A 22,430-nucleotide genomic window follows, 5' to 3' on the forward strand; every position below is an offset into this window, starting at 1 on the left:
CACCTAGCCCTACTTAACCTCCTAAAATGAGCGAAACAGAAATAGTCCAATGTTCCGGAAATCACTCATTTTCACTGAGCCATGCTTGACTGCATTTGGAGCCAAAAAATCATAGCATTCAATTTTTCCTTCTCCAACAAAAGCATACACACAATTATGCATGACAACGACGCTTCTATATTTGAAACACTTCTGAAAAAACAAGCTGTAGCAGGAAAGAACGCAAACTATCAATAATCTGGCGCCGATAGTGATAGCCTTCCTTGATGATTTTCAACTGATAGGTATCAGATTTGAGTGATCCATGGAGGCTTTCAGATGATTATTTACTGTTTGCTTGTCGTAGAGGGGTATACATCGTTACTAACCGCATTAGCTTACCTAATCGCAATGAAGAGATCAACATTCGGTCCTGCCATTTCTTCAAATTTTCCTTTTGAAACATTCATGGTTGTCAATCAATAACAAACATGATCGACAATGATGCTAGGCTAAATATTTCTGAATCAGTCAGTGAGCGATGCTCAGAATGTATTTACAGGAACGTTGATCACCTCTGATTGACCACGTTACGAACAGCAAAGGAAGCACACGATGCCACCCGGTTGATTTTTTTTTTTGTATCTAGGGTAAGTGCTCCTACTCCTATGCACATATTCAGTTAGGCTTCCGCTTTTCCAAATCCAAATTGCCGGGCCTTACGCTTAACCGATGCCATCAGATTTTGTACAGCCACCTTGCCCACCTTCTTCGTCGCAGAAAGCCAGTTTGCCTTGAACTGCTGCTCGCCCTTAGCAGTTTTTTGGTCTTCTTTAGGTTCCGCTTGACAATAGCCCAGTATTTCTTAATTGGGCGGAGCTCTGGCGTGTTGGGAGGGTTCTTGTCCTTGGGAACCACCTGCACGTTGTTGGCGGCGTACCATTCCATGGCCTTTTTACCGTAATGGCAAGATGCCAAATCCGGCCAAAACAGTACGGAACAACCGTGTTTCTTCGGGAAAGGCAGCAGACATTTATTCAAACACTCTTTCACGTAAATTTTTTGGTTGACAGTCCCGGAAGCTATGAAAATGCTGCTTTTCAAGGCACAGGTATAGATTGCTTGCCAAACCAGATATTTCTTCGCGAACTTTGACAGTTTCATGTGTTTGAAAATATCTGCTACCTTTCCCCTTCCTTTTGCCGTATAAAACTCCTGCCCCGGAAGCTGCTTGTAGTCGGCTTTGACGTAGATTTCGTCGTCCATTACCACGCAGTCAAACTTCGACAGCATCGTCGAGTACAGCCTCCGGGATCGCGCTTTGGCCGTCGTAGTTTGTTTATCATCGTGATTTGGAGTCACTATCTTCTTGTAAGTCGATAGTCCGGCTCGGTTTTTGGCTCGATGCACGGTTGTAGACGATACACCCAGCTTATTTGTGGCATCTCGGAGAGAGAGGTTAGGGTTTCGCTTGAAACTACCGGCAACTCTCTTTGTCGTCTCAGCGGCTTCCGGTTTTCGATTTTCCCCCGATCCAGGCTTCCTGGCTGTCGACAAACGTTCCCCATACACTTTAATTACATTTGTAACGGTTGATTTGGCAACTTTTAGCGAGTAGCTCGGATTTTCGCGATGCGCGAGCAAAACTTTGATACGCTGCTCTTCTTCCTTGGACGGCATTTTGACAACTGAAGAATGAATTCCAAAACCAAAATAGGAGCAGCATTCTACACACACACACACACTTTCAAAATGAGGGGTGTTCAGGATTTTTAAATGCAAAATTGAAAGAATTACGTCTAGTTGATATTGACCAAATTTTGACCGCATCACCCTTTACCACGTTTTGCAGTGAAATGTCTTTCTGATAAAATTTTTAACGTTTTTAAAAATATACCTCCTCATAGGTGGTAAATCAGGTGGTAAATTAGCCGAGCGCGTTTTGAGAAATTTGAGTGAATAAGTGAACCCTTCAGATCTGCAATATGATGTTAGATGAGAAAGATATGAACGAGATAAATTTTTATATTTACACTGCCGGCCAAAAGTTTGGGATCACCCGCTAAAAAACATGCAAATTTTGATCGTTCATATCTCAGCCGTCTTAGGACATATTGCAAATCTTCTGAACTCATTTGAAAGATAATGAGCAATAGCTATTTCGGAGTTATTTTGCCCATAAATAATGTTTTAGTTTTGCACCTAAAACTTAACCTAAAGTTAGAGCATTTTCGAAAAAACGCACTCAATATTCAAAGCCGATCATCTCACGATAGAGTGTACCAAATTTCAAAATTTGAGTTGCATTAGAATCCTTATTCTATACTTCTCAAAACACAATCAAAAAATTTTGTGCAAAAATTTAAGAATGTACTTTTAATTAATAAAATAGACACTTAAGTTATCGTCCAAAAGTTTGAGATCACCCCTAGTATGGTGTATCGACTAAAAGTTTGGGATCATTTTTTCAAAAACATGCAAATTTATCTCATTCATATCTTTCTCATCTAACATCGTATTTCAGATCTGAATGGTGCATTTGAAAGCTTAGGAATTGTAGTTTTTTCATAAATTCATTAAAAAATTATATTTTAAATCCATAACCATAAAAAATTCACAATCATAAGTGTGAATTTTAAAAAAACAACTAATTTCAAGTAAATTGTTTATGGTTATCACTTTAAAATATAATTTTTGTATGAATTTATGGAAAAACAACAATTCCTAAGCTTTCAAATGCACCCTTCAGATCTGCAATACGATGTTAGATGAGAAAGATATGAATGAGATAAATTTACATGTTTTTGGCCAATACACCATACTGAGGGGTGATCCCAAACTTTTGGACGATAACTTAAGTGTCTATTTTATTAATTAAAAGTACATTCTTAAATTTTTGCACAAAATTTTTTGATTGTAATTTGAGAAGTATAGAATAAGGATTCTAATTCAACTCAAATTTTGAAATTTGGTCCACCCTATCGCGAGATGATCGGCTTTGAATATTGAGTGCGTTTTTTTGAAAATGCTCTAACTTTAGGTTAAGTTTTAGGTGCAAAACTAAAACATTATTTATGGGCAAAATACCTCCGAAATAGCTATTGCTCATTATCTTTCAAATGAGATCAGAAGATTTGCAATATGTCCTAAGACGGCTGAGATATGAACGATCAAAATTTGCATGTTTTTAGGCGGGTGATCCCAAACTTTTGGCCGGCAATGTATAACAAAATGATCCCAAACTTTTGGCCGATACATCTTACTAAAGGGTGATCCCAAACTTTTGGACGATAACTTAAGTGTCTATTTTATTAATTAAAAGTACATTCTTAAATTTTTGCACAAAATTCATTTTATTGTGTTTTGAGCAGAGCAGACATTTTTCAAGCATCAAAGTTGACATGGTTGCTGATTTTACTTCATCGTCACGTTTCAAATCTCATTTGACTACTAGTCAAGCTTCAAGGGACTGGAAAAGCTTGACTATCGTCATGGATTTCTGTTCACGTGACGGATGTTATTTTTCGAACGATGGTTGTCAAGCAAGTCGACGGCGTCAGTTCAAAGCATTTTATGTATGAATCGAAAAATTTGGTGTATTAGGATTGCTTGTTGGGCGATTTGCCAGTGTCAAAAACAAATAAAATTCGGATTCAAAAAATGCTACCAATTGCGGAATTACAATATTGTAAAGGAATTTTTATATAGATAATTATGGAAGGCAATTTTTTTGCGCATAGTCGATATTGTCCTTCTAGTCCCTAGCGAATTCTCATCGGTCGTGACAGTTGATGTTACGTTCGAAAATGTCCCGGTCCCGAACTATCCTGGACTGATCTCCAAAAACGGAAACGATGATCGTTGTTTTCAGATTTTTTTTCAGCCACGACCATAACGTAACTTGTGTTTTTTTTTTATCTAAACATTATTCCGTCACAGTCAAAAAGACGACGACGGGCTGAAGGCGACTATGGTTATTCCGACGCTTCATCTGACTGAAGGTTGAGGCGAGATTGTTGGCTTGATTACTCATTTGAAGGCGTCTGTTATGAATGCGACTGCTTTAACTTTTTCACAGTCACAGTTTTATGACTGATGACGGAGAATTTTGTATGCTCTGGTTTTGATAAGTAAAGAATAAGGATTCTAATGGAACTAATATTTTGAAATTTGGTCCATTTTATCCTGAGATGATCGGCTTTGAATATTGAGTGCGATTTTTTGAAAATGTTCTAACTTTAGGTTACCTTTAAGGTACAAAACTAAAACATTATTTCCGGGCATAAAACCTCCAAAATAGCTTTTGCTCATTCTGAAATCAGTAGATTTGCAATATGTTCTAACATGGCTGAGATATGAACAATCAAAATAAGCATGTTTTAGCGGGTGATCCCTAACTTCTGGCCGGCAGTGTATATACCACCGTCGAAGTTTCTGCTCATCGCAACTTCTTAGTCAATTGCAAATCATACCAATAATACTGCTTGACCAGATGGCTATCAAGTTCCATCGAAAGGAACAACATTATTCTGATTATCGAACCTAGAAATCTCCTTTTAAGTGACTTTGATGCAATTCTAATTATTCGATCAAGAGATTATAGAATTTTCAAAACGTTTACGCTGTACCAAGTATTTATTTCTTGACAAAAATCATTCAGCACACCTTAATTAATCCCGATAGTCGAAAATGGGTCTCAATTCCGATGTACAGCAAAATAGTGCTACCATATACGACTTAAAACTTTAAAAAATAGTGTTTTATTGATTTAAGATTTTTTTAAAGTTAGAAGCCTAGTGTTTAAGACTCAAGTTCAGCCTAGTATCTATGTTTCACCATTTCACGTCATTTTAATTTTAGCATTTTGAGAAAGTAGTATAGCTAAGATGTCAGATTCTTTAGTGTTAGAGGAAAATCTCTTAAAAACTCTTTAAAACCTGTTCGAACAATAGAAAACGCCTAAAAATACAGATATCAATTCAAATAGTTTATAGAAACAATATTATTCACTTTTCTACAGTAAATTTTAAGAGATAATTTTGATTTTTGTTAAAAAACATAATGGTACTATTATTATTTCGCACCCTTTTTCATATTGTTGATCATCAACACAAAATGCTTCATCCTGAAAAATAAACTTATGCTCGATTTATCCGTTGAAAATTTAAAATAAATTGTAGAACAAATTTTTGATGATTGTCAATTATACATATTTTAACAAGCAAAAACATAGTGGTACTAGTCTTGTTTCGCTCGCTGTGTATTTATACTTCTTCCTCGGAATATGTTTTCGCATATTTGATGATGTGATAGCGGGAAACAGCCTAATGAAAAACTCTACTCTGATGATTGTGTTTCAATGTCTCATTCAAATCTTCTTATGTACATAACATGACTCGTTATCACTTTGCTGTAATAATCTGAACTAATCTGAGAACTCGAGAAAACTCATTACTTAAAGAATTTGGATTTGTTATTGGAACTTAATGCTGAATATCAATCAATTAAACTTTGACGAATCAATCAACCAATCGAATTGTTCAATAATGTCTCATCCAACTCTGCTTGAGCGAAGTGAAACATAATTTACCTTAATTTACTCACCTGTCGTTTTCTAACACTAAAATATTTAGAACTTTGATCTAGAATGCATAATCAACGTTACAGAAATATTTCTGCTTCGGTAGGTTTTTGACATTCATGAGTGTATTATAATCATAATTTAAATCGCAAGTTCATAAGTATAAATTTCTAAACCAAGGCGTGTCCTTCTGTTAGCTTTTTGGCAACCCTACCCGACCGTTGCAGAGCCTCGCAGAAAACGAAACATCAAAACACATGAAAGCTACCAATCCGCTGCTGCCTGGCTTCCCACTTTCCCATTTGGCTCCGAATCCCAACGCAAATTTACACACACACTTCCTGTCCACTTCCGTCGTTCCGGTCGGGTTGTTGTTTGTTGCTGCTGATTTTTCAGTCAGTCAGTCAGTCAGCAGCAGCAGCTTTTGTTTCTTCTTGTTTGATATCCGCATGTATGAATGAGAGTAAACTTGGCTTTGATGCTAATGCAGTATGTTTTGTTTTACTGGTTCGCTTAATTGAACTTTTCCCTGTTTGGTTGGAATTTTTTGAATATTGAGCAATGTACTTTTCCGCGAAGTTCAATGTTACGCTTTTGTTTGGGGCTGATGTTATTTGTCGAGGGCTCTTTCCTATTCATTCAACAAAACCCGACAAAAGCTACCCCAGCTTAATGGTGCAATTTGCCGATTACCTCTTAAGGGACGAAAGTTGACCGAAAACTTTTCCCAGGCGCAACACCAATACACTAACACATGCCCATTTATTCAAATAAAGCCCTTCTGCACTATTACTGCACTATTTGCCCGTCTCAATGAAATGCTATTTTAACCCTTGAATTTTACACTCGTTACTTTTGACTTTAATTTTTTTTTTCTCATTCAAGGATCCGTTATCCTTGAACCTTCTTCCCCAAACGAACAGCTTTCATTGACTCACTAATATTGAACTCACCGATTAAAACCAGAACACCCAGACGGCTACCACGTGAATCTACTAAATCTTCGCCAACCAAGTGGAAAAATCTAGCTAATGCAATTCGCTATTGGTTGGAAAATCCAGATGGAAAACTTCGGTTTCACTAAAATTTCACACGCGCGCCCTCAATGCCGATGATGACGGAATCGGGCCAGGGAAAAACTTTTACACTCGTTTTTATATGTTGAACCCTTAAACAAAAAAACTAAAACACTATTTTAACCGCTCGGTTGTTTTTATTTTGGTTCTCCAAACCGTCCCGGATTAAAGTTGATCTGATACTGGTGGGCCCTACACTGGGAAGTCGAACCGAACCATCGAAAGTCTTTCGAGTTGGATGGCAAATGGTACCGAAAGCTACCGAAGGGCCACTCGGCAGGCAGAACCGAATGGGAAGCGCTTTTCCAAGAATGTTTGTCGGTGTTTGTGTTCGTTGTTGGGAAAAACAACTTCATGTGATGTTTTTATCGGTTGCTTCGCAAGCGAAAATCGTTGAATTCTTACGATTTTTCTTTCGGAAAGCTACCATGCGTCTCCACAGAATGAATTGAATTTTTTCTGCTCTCGTTGAACGAAACGTATTTCAAATTTCTAACTTTAAAACTTTTGTTTTAATTAAAATATTGTTTCAGAAAAATCATTGCACTTTATTTCCGTGATTCTGGTCAATGTCATTCTATGAAACACAAAGATACATGATAGGCATTTGAAGTGGAAGTTTAAACCGTAAAATCGTGGTCTGGCTGCATTAAAACTCAACCTAAAGAACATATTTCAACCATTCAGAATCCAAGTTGAAATGAGTATGGGAGAGTGGGGAATCATGGGCCACTTTGTTTCGTTGTTCCATAACTTCTTTATTATAAAAGATAAAAAGAAAATAAAAAATGGTATAGTTTTTTACATTTTCAAGGTATCATAAGGTCTTTTTCTAAATTTTTAAATAAGTTATTTTCCCCAAATTCTGACTGTTTGAAAAAAAGCAATATTTTTTGGTTTTTGAAAAATGGTGGGGAATCGTGGGCCACCAAATCCAAATTGACCAAATAACATGCAAAGCTTATGAGTTGATCCAAAACTGTGATTTCCTAATTCATTCCGTTATTTTAAAAACAATTTCAGATGATGAAATAAAAAAGAGCGCTGCGTATGATCGCATAGATTCCAAAACCTGACTCGCGAACGTTTTGGCAAAATTTCTTATATAGGATGGACAACATATTTTTCATTACTCTTCATTTGGTATAAGAAAACTTCACAGATAGGAAACACGTATTATAAGTTCTGAATGTGTATAAAAACATAAAAATGTAGGTGATTCAAGAGGTGTGGCCCACGATTCCCCACAAGCTATGATTTGCAAATTGGTTGCGTTTGCGTGACTTATTGATGTTTCATCAAAAATACCTTTTCCATGTGAAAGATCATGACAAAACTAATATCATAAGCGCATGAGCGTATTTTTTATATGAACTTTATGTTTCCCATCGATGAAATTAGCGGGTGTTTTTTTAATTATGTATGTAAATTTTTCTTACTTTCTTTAGCTTGATAAATAAAAGAAGCAGATGATGCGTATTTCAGTCAACAACATATAGAAATATATGCTCACGCAAAGCGACGACGATGACAGTTGGTTTGAGATTTTTATCTCAACACACATCCCACTCTCCCCTGTAAAAATCTTTAACACTAAGCTAAAGTTTTTCATCGGGCAACTGTCCTTCAGATAAAAATCATCTTCTCTTTATATTTTCGGTTTTAACTCGTATTATGATACGGTCTTTCTCTGATATCTTCTTGTATCGGAAACTTGAAGAAAAATTTATTAAAAGAAAAGCTAAGAAACTCCGTAACTCCGTAACTCCATCAAATAAAAATTTAGAATCTTTTCAGCCTGAATATAATGAAGACTAAAAAAATGAAGAAACTTCCGAATTCAGAGTTTGAACCTTTAATATATTTAAATTTCTTTTGAGGATTCATATTTTATATTATGCAGTTTTGAACGGCTTTAGAGATTTTTTTTAAACTATCGTTAAAAATTTACTTTTTTCTATTTCTTTCTTCACATTCACTTTAAGGGACCATTCAAATATGACACTGAAAATTATTTTTATTAAAATGTAAGTGATAATTGGAGTGAATTTTACCCATTTCTCATTTCATGTGAGTTTGAAGTGACCGACAAGTGAATTTCAAGTCAGCGGCGGCGAAGTGAATGTTGTGTCCTGGGCAAGCACGTCTGTTATGGTCACTGGTTCGTCGAGAAGAGAAAGCTTGTCCTTAAATTAGCACTCAGGCTACTATGATGATTCCTGTGCTAACCATAGCGGTAGCACAGTAGTTACTATGTGGTTGCTATTGGGGGCTATGGGTTATTCTTCCGCCTACTGTGATTGACCAAATTCTAACAGTGAATGTTAAGTTAGCAGCAAAGTGAGTTTTAAATGTATGCTCAGGTTGTAACATCTTTAAAAAAAAGAGAATTTCCAGGTTGAATTTCGGCATTACATGATCAATTAGCTTTGTTATTCACAACAATTTATTATTGAAATGAAAAATGGAAAAATAACAGTTTTTTTTTCAATCCATTTATTGGTTCATATAAATTTTCCGACTTGAGAAAAAAAACACCCGTTTTCCACTCCAACAGGGCATTTTTGTTGCTGTTTTCTGAAAATAATAATAATTTAATTTAATATTTTTCGGGTATTAACTTGATTTCACGATACTTCCTTTTATTTCTTACTTTCTGAAAATTCTCCAAAAAAACCTTTTTGGATAGTGTTTCTGGGACTCGATTTTTTGAAAAAGTTGAAATAAAAGAAAAATATAATTTTATATTATGGTTACGGTTTATTCATCACAATTTACCTTCTATAATAAACAACTATTTAACTAATCATTCAATGCCAAACGATATTTTCATCGAGCTCTAGAAGTATACAATCGTTTAAATCAGGGGTGAGCAACCCGCGGCCCGCGGGCCGCATGTGGCCCGCGAGACCCTTTTGTGCGGCCCGCGACGCTTTTTTCAAATTTTTATGCCTTAATTTGTTTCTAGAATGGATAGTTAGGAAAACTTCAGTTTGTTGACTTTTTTCTGGCATTTTAAGCGTTTACTATGTTATGTTTTAGGCTTAAATGCAGTATTGTTTATTGGCATAACGTAATATTGGAGTGTTTTTATTTATTCAGCATACTTTTTCATTTTTATTTAACTCCTACCACTTGGAAGGCAAAATCCATTAAAGTAAGTCGGAAGAACAGCAAAAAATCGGAACCTACACATGATCAAAGGTGTTTTGAAGCCCGTTCAGTGAATTCATTATTTACATTTCAAGCAAAAATAAAGTTGAATGATAAAATATATGCTCAGCAGATAATTTTTTTTTAAATTATTCTATCCAATTCGGCAAAAAAGTCTTGGTGAACGATTTTAGATTGTTTATCATCATGAATCAGCCGGCATCAAAGTTACCCACAAAAATTATTAGTTCTTGAAAAAACAATAGATATCTGATCTCTGATTCCACCAAAAATATCTTCTGTGATATTTTTTTTCAGAAATTTTATAGAAATTTATCACAAACATCGATAAATTGAGTTATTTCACTTATAATTCGCAATCTACATTACCAGTGTCAAAATATTGCTCTAGAAATCCTATCACAGTGATATCTAAATAAGATTAAAAATGATAAAAAATGTGGATAAAAATTCTAAAATCAAGAAGGTCACAGAAATGCTTTTCTTATTGGATAAACAACCATACCAAAAGGAATGATTGGAAATGTAGGTTTACAGTAAACAAATCAGTTGAAGGCGATGGGAAGTTTACATGAATTAAGCCATATTAATACATGTAAATACCCGATTCCCTTCTACCCATGCAGTTGCATGTAATGTTACAAGGATTTTTCTAACCGTGTAGTTTAGAAAATAGTTGCCTAAAAAATATGTGAAATTGAACATTTTACAACCTTGCTCAACATCTGAATGCAATGATCCAATTCAGAACTTAAATTAAAAAAACGGGTTTTTAACGTTTGTAGAAAAAAAAACATCTAGGCTTTGAGGACAAGTTTTAATTGTAAAAAAAAACAGAAAGTTAAATAGCGATCAAAAGTACAACGCTAAGATGACAATGATTTCTTTAAAAATCTTTTTATCACACTCTTAGTTATCACTGTGTGTAAGCTCCAGAAAATTTTTAAATGGAAGTGATGACGTATAGTATTATCGGGTTAAACAAGAATGTTTAAGAACGAATGTTCGCCAAGAAGTACTATTAAAAAATTGAGAGAATTTAAAAATGACAAAGATTTTGGGGGTAAGAGTGGAAAGAAAGTAGAACCTGCTCGCCTGGTGGTCTAACAATAACTAACTATATATTTCTAAGAGCAAGTTCACTGGTGTTGGGAAAAAGTGGTAGAACTTTTGACATTTTAAAAATTTTACCATGCAAAAATGTTTTCAAGATCTTTAGGCGTTGTATTTTTTTACAACACTGTTTCTATTTCAGCTGTATGTGATAGAAATATTGTTATTTTTACATCACAGCATGCGAAAATACAACACGTGTTGTAAAAAAACTAGAAGGCCACAGATCTTGAAAATGTTTTTGCATGGCAAAATTTTCAAAATGTGCCGTCATTGTCAAATTTTCTACCACTTTTTCCCAACACCAGTGAACTTGCTCTAACTAATTTTACATTATCATAAAATCATGGCATGCTACACATCGCACTTGCTATCTTCATGCTTCAACAAACGATTTAGCGAGGTAACGTCAACTGGGGCAACATGCAACAATTTTCAATTTCATTGGCTTCTAAAAACTTTATGTTCACAGTTAATCATACCTTTTATGCATCAAAAGTTTCAAGGTTGATGAGACATCAAATTGGCGTAGTCAGAAAAATTATTGGTTTCTTCAGTTATTTTTAATTTTCTAAAAACATGCGATTTTCATCCTCCTCAGAAAATGGGGTAACTTGCAACAAAATATGTTTTTGATAAGAAATCTTATGAAAACGTATGAAAATGTATAGTTTTTGATAAATTTTCGATGAATTCAAGATCATTACGCATGAACACACCATTTGCAGTGATTTTTTGATTTGTGAAAACTTATTTTCACATTTTTTCTGAAAATTAGGGTGCTGCATACATTTAGGGGTAAAACAATAGTACTAAAAATTGAAAAAGCCGAAATCATAAAAAAAAAATGTTTGGATCATAGAAATTTCAGTGTTGACAAACGCGTGATGCAAAACAATCATATTGGAGCATTTGGATATGAGATTTACAAGGTGTTTCTTTGATTTGCATTTTGTTGCATTTTACCCCACACTGGTAACTGAATTATTTTTAAATTATTTTTTATTTTGAAATATTTTTATTTATTTAAAAAAATTGAGTGATTTTTCGAAAACTATTTTTACATCAATAGTGTTGGTATAGGATGAGGAAACCAGTATAAAGTTTGTAGGTGATATTATCAAGCCAATCCTTCATACTGGGTATAGTTTTTTACAGCATCGAAAAATGTTAAAAATTTGTACATTTATTGTTCGATTTTTTAAATTTTATATGAAAATCAAAAACTTTGAAAAACTATCTCAGGATGCTACAAATTATGTCATTATCATGTTGTAATCATTAAAAGATATCTTTATCTCATTACATTAAATTAAAAATTGAATCAGTGTGGTGTTATCTAAATGTTGCATCCAACCCCGCTGTTGCATGATGCCCCGTTTGACGGTACCTTTTCAATATCGGGTATTTAAGAAGCCGTGTTGAATTACTGTTTTTGAGCACGTGAAATCGTTTTATCTTTCCTTTTTCAGATATGTTTTCGCCAAAATTTGTAGTTTTGAATGTGTTTTTGAATGTTATGTTGTGAAGCTCTGATAATTATCACAAAAAAAAATTTAAGTGCGGCCCGCCGGCAAGATTTCAAATTTAAATTGGCCCGTTGGTTCAAAAGGTTGCTCACCCCTGGTTTAAATCAATAACTCCTTCCCCTACCAAACCACAATCTATCTATCTATATATATAAAAATGAATTTCTGTCTGTCTGTCTGTCTGTCTGTCTGTCTGTCTGTCTGTCTGTCTGTTCCCTATAGACTCGGAAACTACTGAACCGATTTGCATGAAACTTGGCAGGTGGGGGTATTGGAGTCCGGGGAAGGTTCCTATTATGGTTTGAGACCCCTCCCTCTCTCATGAAGGGAGGGAGGGGCCTCGCAATCAAAAGTAAATTTTTAGCATAACTCGAAAACCCATCAAGCAAATGGTATCAAATTTGGCATGGGGTGGTATTTGGGAACGCGGAATATTTCTATGAATATAAGGTACCCCTCCCTCCTTTCAGTTTGGTGATAGGAAGGGGAGAGGGGGGCAACCTTACAATTTTTCATATAACTCGAAAACTAATCAAGATATTGGAACCAAATTTGGCACGGGAAGGAATTTGGATACGAAAAATATTTCTATGATTATTTGAGACCCCTCCTCCTTCCATCTCCCTCTTTCCAGTAGTGAGATACAAAGGAGGGAGGGGGCCTCTTTCATATTTTTTTACATAACTCAAAAACTAATAAAGCAAATGGAACCAAATTTTTCATGGGAAGGAATTTGGATACGAAAAATATTTCTATGATTATTTGAGACCCATCCCTCTTTCCAGTAGGAAGATATAAAGGGGGGAGGGGGTCTCTTTTATAATTTTTCACATAGCTCGAAAACTAATTAAGCAAACGGAACCAAATTAGGCATGGACGGGTATTTGGGAACGTGACATGTTCTAATGATTGTTTGAGACCCCTTCCTTCTTCCAGCGGGGGGAAAGGAAAGAGGGAGAGGAGTTTCATACAATTTCACTGCATAACTCAAGAACTAAAACAGCAAATGGAACCAAATTTGGCATGGAACGATACTTGGGTACGAGACATGCTTCTATGAATATTTGATATCCCTCACTCCTTGAAAGAGGCGGATGAAAAGGGGGAGGAGAGGTCTCCCTTACAATTTTCAGTTTGACTGGAGAGTTGATCGAGCAAATTGAACCATATTTGGCATATGATGGTATTTGGATACGAGAAATGTTTCTATCATAAATTGAAGTCCCATCTTTTTCCAGTGGAAAGATATTAAGGGGGAAAGGGGGGCTTCCATACAATTTTTTGCATAGCTCGAGAATTGATCGAGCTAATGATACCAAATTTGGCATCAAAAAGTATTTGAGTACAAGTATTTGAGTTAAAAAATACTTTTTCTATGTGAAACAATTCCTTTCTTGAAGTAGGATGATGGAATTGGGAATATAGGAAGCGAAGAGGAAGCTTACATTTAACTTTTTTTTTTTATAAAATCCGAGAAATAGACAAAATTTCATATGGAAAATTATATGTTTCTACGATTGTTATAGACCATTACGCTTTACAGTGTAGAGAGGGGAAGAAAGAAGGAGGCTCCATATACATTTTGTTGTAAAACTTAAAAACTCATCAACCAATGGAACTAAATTGGTTATAAGAGAATTTTTGGGAACGAAAAAAATGGGTATGATTATTAAAGATCAGGACCTCAATTCAGCAGGGGGTGAAGGGAAGGACAGGGGAGGGGGCTCTCTTATCACTTTTTTAGCATAAATCCAGAACATATAAAAAAAACAACCATATTATATAAGTTAGATTGTTTGCGTACGCTCAATTTGAGACCCTTCAGACAGATTAAAATTATCAGATCATTAACACAAATTTATATAGCAAGATTCAGAATATTAGTTAAAGTTATCTGTTTGTTGCAATTCGAAACTCCAGCTCCAGCTGCGGATATGTTATAATTTGATTTAAAATAATGCCAATAAAACAATAAAAATTTGAATAATTTTTGAAAATATCATTTGATTTTGAAAGGTGTAGCAAAGCACACCGGGTCAGCTAGTAAACATATAAACATATAGAATTCAAGTGTCAGTCAACTTAAACTCAAGTAAACTCAAGTGATCAAGTAATTATTGACTAGCTGGTTTAAAATTAAAGTTAGAGCAAGTGAAATGGACATGAGTCCCTCAAGATGGAAAAGAAAAAATCACTGAATTCTCACTTTTTAGTGAATTCTCAAGTGTATTTTAAGTGTGATTTCGGATTCAGTGTACGTAACACGTTTAGGGGGCTGGTTTAACAGCTTGTTACGGTCTGTGGAGTTTAGAAAACAATCTTATTCGAAATTGTTACGCAGGGAGAAGGGGGTTCAAAAATAATCGAAAAATGCGTTACGTAATTTTGAACGGTCCCTAAGATATTTGTTAGAAAATATCGTTTATTGTTTTTTCAATTTGCTGATGCAGAGGTGAAAAAACCTGTTAGACAGTTTGCGGGTGTATTTTGCATGCGTACAAAATGTACCCACAAAGCTGTCCCATATGCGGCTATTATTTTGTCTGTTGATCATTTGATTCCTTCTATCTGAACTATATTTTTTACTCTACTGATTGTTTACTTATTAAAAACAGGTTGAAATGAAGTTTACGACGTGTGGAATAATGTTACAATTTTTTTTTTCAAATGAGTTGAGTAGCTACTTTCAATAAGATACGCGTATTTTAGTTTATGGAAAAAGTTAGTCAGAAAGTAACAGCGAGACCAAAACTGAATAAATATCGCTTCCATGTAGTAGATTTTTTTTTCTATTTTTTACAACGCAGAATCCAATGAATTTAAAATAAACATGTTTGAATCATTTTAATGTAACTTACCCATTTTAGCCTTACTTTCCCATAAAATTTGAGCAAATTATAACTTTTGATATTAAATCTTAATATTATCTAGTCTAATTTTTGTTATTTCAATGAATGAATATTTCGAGTATTGGTGAAATTATAATTATGAAACTTTTTAATCTATATTGAAGATCAAACTGTGTAACAACAATTTTTGAAAAGAACTGAGAAAAGATGAAAATGCTTATAGGACAGTCTTGCAAATTGAGGCAGTGCTAGTGAATATCAGAATCTTTAATCTAACTTCGGGTTCATAATTCAATTTGAGATTTTTTTTTCTTTTTTTTAAGTAGTAGCGGCCCACCACACTCCCCCACACCAAAAGGCTCAAATGAGCCTCCTGGTAATGGACGGTACTGTTCTCAGCATGTCTGGCAGCAAAAGGCATTATAAAGTTATACGCGAGCAAAATTTTACTCATGCTGAGAACGCAATAATAGATAATTGAATGCGGGGAAATGTGACTATACTAATTAAACTAACTAACACCATGAATCTCAATGGAAAGAGATTTCCTTTTAAGAATAATTTAGAATTAACAAATACTCACATACACCCAAAACTCATTGATAGAAAACTTGAACATAGATTAATGGTTGAACTTAGTTGAATGAGAGCTCCAAGTTTGAAAACTAAATTTATTAAAACTTTCGAATGGGGAGTTTGATGTGGCGCAAATATACCTTAAACTGAGAAGATTTTTTTCGTCAGCTTCTTCCAAGCTGTGAGGAGAGTGATAAATCACAATGTAAACAAGAGTTAGATTGTCAACACATTAGAGTGGTCGAGAGCAATTTTTGTTATTTCTTGTATGAACGTTGTGTGATGGGAGTCGAAATATTTTTTTCTCTATTTACAATGAGGTCGTGTAAGACCGAAACACTAGGGCCATGGTTGCCACATGTACAGATTTATCTAGAAAAGTACAGATTTTAGGACTTATTTTTGATACAGATTCAGTACGTGCAGATGACATATTTTTAAAATTTGGTACAGATTTGTACAGATTTTTGGCATTTGGTGTAATGTACAGCAGTGCGGCTTTAAATGAACCATGTAAGTGATACTGACTTAATGAAATATTTTTTGCTCGAAAGTACAGATTTGGATTTGGTAACACCAGGGAATAAAAAAAATCGTTATTTTTCGTTAGAACTTGCCGATGAAAACACCCGTAAAGGAGATTTTTATCCACCAGTGTACTGTACTCATACTCATCATTAACAAATTTGCTCTCGATTAGTTTTGCAATCCGATTCAAACTTATCGGTAAAAATAACGTTAAGCAAGTAGTAACAAGAGAAGATTGGTCACTTTGTTGCATTCAGATTTGGTTGTTTAATTTAATAGATGGATTCGATTGTTTAACCTCCGGTTGTATCTTGCGACCCGTCTAGTTAAAGGGTTTTGCTTGAAGGTGACAAAATTAATGTTAGCAGATCGCTAGTAGAAGTTATTAGTGTTAGTACAGCGAAATTAATTAAGCTCCGATTTCAACTTTCGACCAGTCAAGTGAAAGGGTTTGACTTATAGGTGACGAAAAAAACTCTCGCGAGTTCGTTAGTACAATCTATGAAATAGAAAGGATTATCTGAACATAACATGATTTTCGAGAAACACACTTCAAAAGTCTTAGTTGTGCGAATTTCAAAATATTTTTCAAAAAGGTTATTTATCATATAAATATTTAATATTTAAATATTAAATTTGCAGAAGATGATGGAGTTTGAATGAAATCTTTTTTAAATCAACATGAGAGATAACAATTGATTAATTGAACACTATCAAATTAATATTTTTCTTGCTTTTTCTTCAAGAAAAATCTTAAAATTTCTGTAGAGAAGAATAGTTGGAATTTAAAAGAAAACTTCATCTTTAGTAAACTTTGATAAATACATCTTATGGTCAAAATTAAATTATACAATACGTATCCACTACTTAAGAAATTATTATTAATGATTTAGTACGATAAAAATCCAATTTTCCACTTTAAATTTAAGTTTTGCGAAATTCATGGTGAGATAAAAGCTAAAAAAAAGCGTGATAAAATCGAAAAACTACTGGTCTATCAAAATGTAGATCTCAAAACGTACTTCTTGATCCAGCTGATAACTTCAATTGTTTTCATTTGGCGCATTTGCCTTTTTCAAAATTTACTATCAATATGATAGATGTTGAAAATAGGTGAGGAGAATTTTATTTAGAAGCGTTATCATCAGCTACAAAAATTTAACTTTGCACTGTTTTTTTTTTTTCTTTCTAACCGTCTATAAAATTTCATAATCTTGTAATGTTCTTACCAAAAGGGACCTGCGAATGCTAGAAAAAAATGAATAATACTATCGGCCATGCCGTAGGAAGGGGGGAGGGGGGGGGGGGGGGTTAACCCCCGAACCCATGAAGGTCCAAAAATGCCAAGTAAAATTGTATTACTACTCAAAAATTTTGAAATTTCTAATCTTAAATTATTTATGAACTACTAAAAATACTCACGAGTAACAAAGTGTACAATCTCGACTCCAAAACCTCGAAATCTCATTCCAGGACCAAAATTCTAAAACGGGTTTTCGAAAAAATTCCCAATCGTTGAGTCCCAAATATTGAATCCCAATAAAGTTAGACTAAGCTTACCAGATTGTCCGGATTTTTAACAGGTTTTTTTCACTCTATTTGCAAAATAAAACGAAAATTAAAAAAAAAACATATTTTGTCAGAATAAACATAACGATTTTTTGGAAGCCTGATTCTTTTGTTGATTCTGAATCGGCTGATATATTTCAAAAAAATTAAAAACAGTTTTCCATGTGTTTTTCATCTTGATTTTAATGGAATGATTCCGAAATTTGCCGCCATATTGGCCGGATTTTTGGGAAAGTTTTGAAACAATATGTCCTTATTTCGCAAGGTTTTAGGATGAAATCTCCTGGATTTGCCCAGCCCGGATACATGCGGAAAAATATCTAGCAAGTATCCAGTTTATTGTTCTTGATTTTCAGTTTGAATCATCATTGGTATAGAATCCAGCTTCGATCTTTGGTGTTGCATTTCACCTATATTTTCGGAATATGAAAAAAGAAAATATTTAAAGTTCAAACTATTTTTGAGATTTGGATCTGAAAGATGCAGAGTTTGAACAAAAGAAGGTTTCATGAGTCCAGAATTGAAAAATGTGAAACAATTTCATCATTCACAATTTTATTTAAATTTATAGATTCAATAAATAATAAAAAATCGTATTGAAAACCATAAATTCAAAATCCAATGGAAGATTTCTGGTTAAAGGTTCTAATCCAAAATTTCGCTTTATGGTTTCAAATTCATAGGATTTCTTATCTGGAATAAAGATTTTGATTTTGAATTTGGGTTCAAAATGCAAAAATCAGATTACAATCCAAGGTTTGTATTCATATTTAGCCCAAATTTAAATTTTATAATCAGTATTAAAATTTCAAAATTCCATTTAGGATTCAAATTGAAGTAGATAGCTGATCCATAATTTTGATTCTTGATTAAAAATTAAAATTTTAAATTAAAGCAATATCAGTTTAGAAACACAAACCTCGTGAAAATTACATATTAAAAATAAGATCTGCATTCATTCAAAAGAATTTGATTTCTGAAAAATTAAGATTTTAGTTTTGAAAACTTTAATTACAGGACTTAAATTATGAAGTGTAGAATAATAAATGATAATTTTTGAACTTGTTTTTTATCCTCAGGGCCAAATTCTGATTATAGTAGTTTCTACGTGATTGTCCACTCGCGACTTTTATCAACGATGCCATTGGCGCACCAGGCATCAAAAAACTTATCTGGAACAACTGTGTTCGATGTTTACTCTTGAGCTCGAACTCACGTTCATAAGCTCAGGAGGCAAGTGGTTTACCAACTGAGCTATACCACTAGTCTCCATATATTTTGAAGCTTCATGAAAAAAATAGGCAACTCCTGGAACTTATTTTCAAAAATATTTAACTTTTACTGCAAAATAACTTTATCCTGAATTATTTGTACTTTACATACTGATACTTTTTTCACTTGTGTATGCATTGTTCAATATAAAAATGTTCTAGAAAAAAAAACCATTAAACACACCGCCCACCCCCCCCCCCCCCCCCCCCCCCCCCCAATGAGCCGGTTCTTCAAACGGCCCTGTTATCGGCATTATGTTTAAAAATTCAGATTTTTTCAAATTCTGACCTTGACATAGATATAACTTTATTCAACTCATCATATTCCTGTAGAACTTAATGTATTTGGTGAGAAATTTACCACTTATGAAAACTTGGTCCCTGGAGTGACAGTAACCTGAATTTCTTACAAAGAAAAATTCGTTTTTTTTCCAGAAATATGTGCCAATTTAAATAAAAAAAAACTTTCATTATTTATTTGTTTTATGTATAAGATTTCATGAAATAAACTTGATTTTCCAAGCATTTACTCAGCCTTATTTCTTATTTAAAAAAACGGTGTTATCTTATTTTAATCGCCGCCGGGAAATCTTCTTAACTTCATGGGTTCAATTGATTCGCAGTTGCTTACGTATTTTAACAATCCAAGAACATTTATAATATTTTACTAACGAGCCTATAGTAAACTAAGAGACGAAATGTCACGATTGGAATTTTCGATTCTGTCAGTGTCATTCCAATCGAGCAAAACCAAGCAGTCTTAAAGGCAGCCCTACAGCAGGGTTGTAAGCTTATTATTTTGAAAGGGATCAGACTGTGCACCTTTGTTTACTACAGTCTCTTTATATGTTACTATTTTGCTATTGACTTTTTTTCAGCAAGCTTACCTTCGGAACATATACTGTCAAACAGTTTCTGAAATTCCAAATTTTTCAAACGTTCAAAATATATGATATCAAATTGAGGTAACACGAGAAGATGGGTACAAAATCAGCCAATTCTCTTCCAATGATCGCTTTAAAGATCTTTACAAATAATTTATTGAGATAAAAGTTCATTTGAATCATAATTTAAGTTACGAGTTGCTTCAACGTCAAAACTTTCTGTTTCCTCTTTTTGTCAACACTGAATGATGCCCTGTCAAAGGCAGCCCTATGCCGATCCAATGTAAACATCAACCGTCTCGACTGCGCAAACTCCCTTCCTATGTTATGCTATTTAGGCTAGATAAATTTCAAACAAACACAAGGGTCGGTTGCGAGCAGTGTTTGGCAGCTGCTATTAATTCGACGATAATAAATGTAATGTGATTATGTTCGTCGCAGTACTCGGACGGACTAACAAGTGAAGTTGACAAAAATAAAAGGTTAAAAGTTGTTTTGTTGGTGATTAATATTAACGGTAAGTTTGGAGATTATTTCCAATGATCGGTTCAACATTCAACCCTTTGTGGTTTCCGAAAAAGTTTATTTCGTTGACCTTGTGACATTGTGACAGAATCCCAGGGAAGAAAAAATCGATTTGTTTTTGTACAGTGGAGGGGAGCGCACATTCGTCGGATGTCCGATGTTTTTTTTTACAAAGCATGAATGTTAACATTTCTGTTGAAGCATGTGCTGAACTTTTCTTAGAATAGTGAAATATTTGGAGCGAATTTTTGATAATAAGAGCAGCAAATGGCAGAGAATTGATATATTAACTGACTTTAACAATGCGGGAGAATGTTTTATCAATATTTTTTCTATGACGTTGGACACACACACACACCTGTTTGGTAAGAATAGACTCGAATACTATAAAACTTACTTTTTGTGGCCCGCGAAGCTTTTTTGGATAAACTATGTTCTAAGAATTGAACATTTTTCTTGGTCAGTATACATCATTTGGATAAATATACCAGAATCTATACTAACTAAATTCAAAACAAATATCTAAAAATCTCTTTAAATTGTTACAAACCAAAGTGGTCAAAGGGTATAAAAACTAATTTCGAGTTAACACGCTTTTAAAGTTTTGTGTTTTTCATTTTCCATACATTTTTCGAACATTTGCAATTTTTGTTCGAGCGTAAAAGTATTCGAATATAATTTAAAAAATCTGAAAATCTTTCTGAAATTTTTCTTACAAAAAACGATAAATATTTATTTTTAATTTTTTCATGAATTTTCATAAGATTGCCTTAATTTCCTTCATAGAAAGTATTTCGATCAAACGAATGGTTTTTGAGATACACTCATTCGTAACTGGCCTATTTGACTGAGTCGATTTGCGGTCATTTTTGAATTTCTTAAATCCTAGGTTCTTAAAAGCTTCGTTTTGGTCAAAAACTCATCACCGATTAATTTTTGCAGAATTGTATGGAAAAATTGAATATTTTGTAATGAAGAATCAACATCATTATTGTTTCTTTTGTAGAACCTGATTCCAGCAGGCAATAAGTGTTGCCTGACTAGTAGACACCAAATAAAATTAATATTGAGCAGTTCCATAGATCGAAATCTGTGTAACCGGCTTTGAAGCAATGTGACAGATGTGTTCCAATGGACAAAGAAATTTATTTAAAAACCGAATTTAAGAGGTCAAATTCTTCGAGATGCCAACTCATGAAAAAGTTCGAACCAGATTTCGATTGGTTTTTCAAGGTGAATTTAGGTAAAATTTCATGATTTTGCAAAGGTTTTGCTTCTGTGGTAAAATAATAGATCAATACATGACTGAAAAAAGTGTGCAAAGATAAAAAATGTTTTTTTTTATAATAGAATAAAAGTATTTCTTGTTATTAACGATAAATTATTTTTTTATATTTTTACATTAAATATTATATTAACACCTTCATTTCCTTCATACAAACATTTTTGATCAAATGAATAGTTATAACTTTTTTGCCTGATAAGATATGAAGATACAGTCTTCAACGAAGTTGTTCAGCGGAAAATTTCCTCAAGTAAATTTATAAATTGGCACAAAAACCATTAGTTGTAAAATGATGCTCCTGAAATCTTTATAAAGATTCTACGAAACATTTCAATAAATATTTTATAAACCAGGAAAGATGTAACAGTTAAATAAAAGCTTAGATTATCTCAATTATGATTAAAAACTTTCAACATCAATTCAGATTGTTGAAGAAGGTTAGTCAATATATTGAATTTACTTAAAGCCTTTGAATAGCTACTTTATTTGCA

The 22,430-nt window shown here is 33.7% G+C and overlaps 1 protein-coding gene across 3 annotated transcripts in view; it reads left to right on the plus strand.

The window, feature by feature from the left end:
- The first annotated feature begins 20,482 nt into the window (after positions 1-20,482).
- LOC129745044 (glucose 1,6-bisphosphate synthase) overlaps positions 20,483-22,430 on the plus strand; it is a 30,299-nt gene continuing 28,351 nt past the window's right edge. Inside the window, exon 1 of one of the 3 annotated variants that reach the window (XM_055737867.1) lies at positions 20,483-20,646. The gene's annotated coding sequence lies outside the window, so the exon portion shown is untranslated. The remainder of the gene's footprint in view (positions 20,647-22,430) is intronic. The other 2 variants (XM_055737868.1, XM_055737869.1) reach the window with 2 other exon arrangements.

Source organism: Uranotaenia lowii, chromosome 2, assembly GCF_029784155.1.
Source record: "Uranotaenia lowii strain MFRU-FL chromosome 2, ASM2978415v1, whole genome shotgun sequence".
Taxonomy (NCBI): domain Eukaryota; kingdom Metazoa; phylum Arthropoda; class Insecta; order Diptera; family Culicidae; genus Uranotaenia; species Uranotaenia lowii.